General features: G+C 41.7%; 1 long non-coding RNA gene across 1 annotated transcript; it reads right to left on the minus strand.

Moving 5' to 3' along the window:
• Positions 1 to 3,880: 3,880 nt before the first annotated feature.
• LOC118766826 lies at positions 3,881 to 5,103 on the minus strand. The gene is made up of 3 exons (XR_005002737.1): positions 5,033 to 5,103; positions 4,293 to 4,302; positions 3,881 to 3,893 (listed from the first exon to the last, which is right to left on the minus strand). It is a non-coding gene; the product is annotated as an uncharacterized LOC118766826 (long non-coding RNA).
• Between the last annotated feature and the right edge of the window lie 897 nt (positions 5,104 to 6,000).

Here is a 6,000-nt window from a genome sequence, read left to right on the forward strand (position 1 = left end):
GTCTTCCTTCTTCTCTTTCATCAACTCTCCATCACTCTCTGCTCCTTCTCCCTTCTCTCCATAGCCCTTCCTCTCCCTTCCATTCCGTCTCCTCCCAGCCTCAACAGCAATTAGATATACTAAAACTCTTTCCGTGTCTACCAAACTTTAGAGGTAACCTTATATAATCAACAGAAATTTCACGAAGTCATCTTTCTCCACCGAAAAACATCCCAATACACGATACAACATCAAACACTATGGATGCTCACAATGCAATAATTATTTTAAATTTCGTTTTCAGACAAGGAAGAACAGTTTCTTCGTTTTTCAGGGTCAGACGGGTGGAAACAATACACTCTGTACCCACGTCAAATAATTGTAGGTCAATGTCTGCTGCGAACATGTATATAGTGCAGTCATAGCTGAGTATTTAAGACGTTCACTTCACTGCCACGTTGATGTGGGTTCGATCTCAACTCGCAGCCCAGTGTGTTTCTTAAAACTTTTTTCTTTTCTCTTTTTTGTTGTGTGGGATTGTGAAGAGGCCAGTCGATAGAAGAAGAGGTTGTAAAAGCCTTACAAACCTACTCAGACGTTTCTGACCGACAGGTACCAACCGGTGGATCTTTACCTTTTGACCGACAGATTTTTTAAATAATTTTTTGTAACTTAACACTTTCAAACTTCGGACACTGGTAGAATGTGTCATTTAAAATATCTTTCACTCTTAGCATTTTTGAGAAAAGCTTATATTTAGGAAGTTATTTCACGTTAAAGCTGTCGTATTTCGGTAATTTCAACCAATCAATGACGTGTATTCTGCTGAATAAAATTACTGCTGTTGTTTGTCAACAAGAACTTCCTGCGGCGTATATTTCGTTTGTCACTGTTATTTATGACAACCCTAACCCTAAACCTAAAACCCTAACCCTAACCCTAAAACCAGTACAGACGCACGAACGATATCATAAATAACAGTGTCAAACGAAAAATACACTGCCGATAGTTGTTGTTAACAAACAACGGCTGTAATTTTATTGTTGAATACACGTCATTGATTGGTTGAAATTACCGAAATACGACAACTTTAACGTGAAATAACTTCGTAAATATAAGTTTTTCTCAAAAATGCTAGGAATAAAAGATATTTTAAATGACACATTCTAACAGTGTCCTATGTTTGAAAGTGTTACAAAAAAATATTTTTTTAATCTGTCAGTCAAAAGTTAAAGATCCCAGCTGGATTTCCCGAATGTGCCAGTGTGGACATGGACAAACCACATCGGGTCATCGAGATAATATATCGATAGAGTATTCTGTAAGCCAAGTAGACAGGAATAATTATAAGCTGCCTTTAATTTGAAATTGTCGGCTGTGGTTTTGTGGTAAGAGGTTTGCTTCCCAACCACATGGTTCCGAGTTCAGTTCCTTTGCGTGGCACCTTGGGCAAATGACTTCTACTATAGCTTCGGGGCCGACCAAAGCCTTGTGTGTGGATTTGGTGGACGCAAACTGAAAGAAGCATGTCGTGAGTGTGTGTGTGTGTGTGTGTGTGTGTGTGTGTCTGTGTGTCTGTGTGCCCCACGCGTGCACGTGTGATGATTTCCTTGTTTGTGCCCCACCACTGCTTGACAACCGATGTTGGTATGTTTACGTCCCCATAACATAGCGGTTCATCAAAAGAGAATGACAGAAAAAGTACCAAGCTTAACCAAAAAAGTCCTGGGGTCGATTCGTTCGACTAAAAATTCTTCAAGGTGGTGCCCCAGCATGGCCGCAGTCTAATAACTAAAACAGGTAAGAGATAAAAGATGAAAAAAAAAGATATACAAACGTCCGTTTCATACATTTCTTTCGGCCGTTTACGTTCTTAGTTCAAATCCCGCCGAGGTCAGCCTTACCTTTTTATCTTTTCAGGTTTGATCAAATGAAGTAATCGTCGATGATATCGATTAAAACCCCCGTCCTTGTGCCTCAAAATTGTTGGCTTTGCGCTTTAATCAGAGGCAATTATTATAATTAGCGAGCTGGCAGAATCGTTAGCATGCCGGGCGAAATGCGTAGCGGTATTTCGTCTGCCGTTACATTCTGAGTTCAAATTCCGCCGAGGTTGACTTTGCCTTTCATCCTTTCGGAGTCGATTAAATAAGTACCAGTTACGCACTGAGGTCGATATAATCGACTTAATCCGTTTGTCTGTCCTTGTTTGTCCCCTCTGTTTTTAGCCCCTTGAGGGTAGTAAAGAAATAGGTATTTCGTCTGCCGTTACATTCTGAGTTCAAATTCCGCCGAGGTCGACTTTGCCTTTCATCCTTTCGGGGTCGATAAATTAAGTACCAGTTACGCACTGGGGTCGATGTAATCGACTTAATCCGTTCGTCTATCCTTGTTTGTCCTCTCTGTGTTTAGCTCCTTGTGGGTAGTAAAAAAAATGGGTATTTTTAACGTCTCTCTGCATACTGAGTTCAAATCCCATCGAGATCCACTTTGCCTTTCGTCATTCCAAACAGAAACTTTCGTCCTCAGTCAAGCCCTCATTGACTCCATTTGAAAAATAGCAAGATGAGGGTTGCGAAGGATGTGTTGCCCTTCCCCTCCCCATCGCTTCAGTAAATTTATTGAAAGATGGGTGGATGAGACGTGTATGGTTCGAGTAAGTGGGCCAGCTATAAACTGGCGCCAGTAGCCTGAGGAGTAAGGAGGAGAGAGGAGCAGTTTCCATGGTACGCCTAGTAAGTAGAGGGTCTCGTGATCAGGAGACTCTTTGGTTGCCACTGGGTGGCATTTTTGCCCCTATTGAGGAATTTCTTTGTTAGAAAAAACTTTGGATCTTTTCGCTTTGACCGGCAGATTTTTAAAATAATTTCTTTGTAACTAAACACTTTTAAACTTCGTATACTGGTAGAATGAGTTCATAAAACATCTTTTTCTCTTGGCTTTCTTCAGAAAATTCTGTAGTTTGTAAGCTATTTGTTCTTTAATTTCTTGCATTTTGGCAATTTCAACCAATCAATGACGTCTATTGAGGTGCGGTTACGTTCGTATTTACCTTTCATTTGCCTTTCATCTTTTCGGGGTCGATAAATTAAGTACCAGTTGCGTACTGGGGTCGATCTAATCGACTGACCCCCTACCCCAAAATTTCGGGCCTTGTGCCTAGTAGAAAAGATTATCGTATCTTCTTTTGTATTTTTTTTGGGGGGGGGCAGCTTCGTGTATACTCATTCTCAATATACCATACAGTCTCACCTTTATCTCTGTACAACCTGCTCTTGTCACTTATTAAAAGCAAAGTGTTGGCAGAAAATTAGGATTGCTGAACAATGGGGTTTTTTTTTTTCCTTGAAACCAGTTGTGTTTGTTAATCTATATGCGAATTTCAATATGGCGACCGTAAAACCGCCAGGAAAAAGAATCTAAAAGGCAAAAAAAAAATACTAGAAAAATATATAAAAAAGGAAAAAAACCTCATTTGCATATATGAATATTATCAATTTATTCTTTACTCAACTCATCATGAATTCCCACCGAATTGTTTAGTTGTCTTTTTTGATATTCACTCATTGAGTATATTAAACTACAGCTGCATGTGTATCAGTGGCGTGTAGCTAATAGGAGAACAAGAGGGGCGACCGCTCCCCATGGATACATTTTTCTAAACTTGCGTTGCGCCTTTTAAACAATTTAAAAAAAAACCCTTTTGTTCATTTGTATGATAAAAGTCGATCATCTCCTCGCTCTCTCTCTCTCTCTCTGTTAATCGTATGTCCTTCCAAGATCCTTCTGAAGTCTTAACTTTATGTAACCAATTACTTGTGCTTTTGAACTGTCTGATCTATGTAACCAATTACTTGTGCTTTTGAACTGGCTGATCTATGTATCAAATTACTTGTGCTTCTGAACTGTCTGATCTATGTAACCAATTACTTGTGCTTTTGAACTGTCTGGTCAATCTTCTCTGATACGTTGGTGGCCGCTAACGTCTTAAAAATCAGTACAAACCCTGCCGTCATAATCTCTCAACAACGGACGGTCCTGTGGAGTTTCCTCTTTTCCTCCTCACACCTCTATCAGTAATTACAAGTTTCATACATAATAACAATGTTGCTGAAACATGGAATTAATGAATGCAGAATGCAATTAAGTATATTGTAATTAATAAAATATTTGATGTAAGAGAAGTGAGTTAAAACTGTTTGGTACGTGTCTATAAGCTCGCTTTTTCTATAAGCTTTTTCTATAAGCTCGCTCCCACTGACTTTAGAACCTGGTTACGCTACTGATGCGTGTGTGTGAGTGTGTGTTATGACCTGATGTCATCTTGGGTTACGAGGCAACCAGACAGCTACTCCTAGTGGAGTTAACTGTGCTCTGGGATGAGAGGGTAGAGAAAATGCAAATGAAGGAGAGCTCAAATAAGGAGATCTGAAATTAGGGGCTGGTAGAAGAATGCTGCAAGAATTGGTGGAAAGCAGGATGTTTGCCAGTGGACGTTTGCTGTTGAGGATTTGCAGATCGTACTCTGAGTAAAGTGGAGGCACATGGCCTAGTAGTTAGAGCAGCGGACTCGCGGTCGAGAGATCGCGGGTTCGAATCTCAGACCGGGTGGTGTTTATGTTTATGAGCGAAACACCTAAGCTCCACGCGGCTCTGGTAGAAGGTAATGGCGAACTTCTGCTGACTCTTCCGCCACAACTTTCTCTCACTCTTTCCTCCTTCATCTAGCAGCTCACCGACGACGGAGCGGCGATGAAACCGGGAAACCGGCCCTCATGAACCAGGCATGGCTCGAGAAGGAACAAACAACAATATCCTGAATAAAGCCTATTGAATTCTGAATATTTTAGGAATGAGCAGAAGAAGAGTCGTCAAGAACAACGTAGAGGCTACTGAGAAAGCGTTTAGAAGGTTCTGTTTGAAAAGAGGTAATGGACAGAGCCAAAAGAATATCCTTCGGACACAAGTCTAGGCTTAAATAACCGAAAATGGAACGCCTGTACAAGAGGGTACGCTGTAAGACCCGATCCACCTAATGAGCCCAAGACACAACTCTGGCGAGGTGTCCAAGTATTGCATCTGCAGATGTTGAACTTTTTCCTCTCTCGGTATGTAGCAATCGCCTGTTCTCTGCTGCCACCACATTGCTGAAGCTTTTATTTCATTTCTGTATTTCTTCCTGGTTCTCATTAAAAGTTTTACTGCTTCCAATCTTTCTCTTCTCTCTCTCTCTCTCTCTCTCTCTCTCTCTCTCTCTCTCTCTCTCTCTCTCTCGATTTCCCTTTATTTCTCTTTTTCATTTACAGTATCTCTTTCTTTCTCTTCCATTCTTATCACTGTACTACAGTTAAATCCTCTTCCTCCCCCCTGCCTCTCTATATCTCTTCTTTTTGTCTCCTCATATCTTTTTTCCCATGTCTCACTTTCACTGCCTTTTCTTTCTTTCCCTAGCCTCGCCTGGCCCCCGTGCCGGTGGCACGTAAAAAGCACCATCCGATCGTGGCCGTTTGCCAGCCTTGCCTGGCCTCCGTGCCGGTGGCACGTAAAAAGCACCCACTACACTCACGGAGTGGTTGGCGTTAGGAAGAGCATCCAGCCGTAGAAACATTGCCAGATCAGACTGGAGCCTGGCGAAGCCTTCTGGCTTCCCAGACCCCAGTTGAACCGTCCAACCCATGCTAGCATGGAAAGCGGAAGCTAAACGACGACGACGATCTCTATTACCATCACTTACTTCCCCTTACTTGACTCTCTCTCTCTCTCCTCTCTCTCTCTCTCTCTCTCTCTCTCTCGCTTTTCCAATTCTCTTCACTTTCACTTTCTCTCTCGCTTCCCACGTCCTTCACTCGTTCTTCCTGTCGCCTTTTCTTTCAGTTTCTTTCCCACCCACAATTTTTTTTACATTTCTTTTTCTCTTTTACTTGTTTCAGTCATTTGACTGTGGCCATGCTGGAGCACCGCCTTTAGTCGAGCAAATCGACCCCGGGACTTATTCTTTGTAAGCCCAGTACTTATTTTATC

This window comes from Octopus sinensis, linkage group LG18 (genome assembly GCF_006345805.1).
Source record: "Octopus sinensis linkage group LG18, ASM634580v1, whole genome shotgun sequence".
NCBI lineage: Eukaryota > Metazoa > Mollusca > Cephalopoda > Octopoda > Octopodidae > Octopus > Octopus sinensis.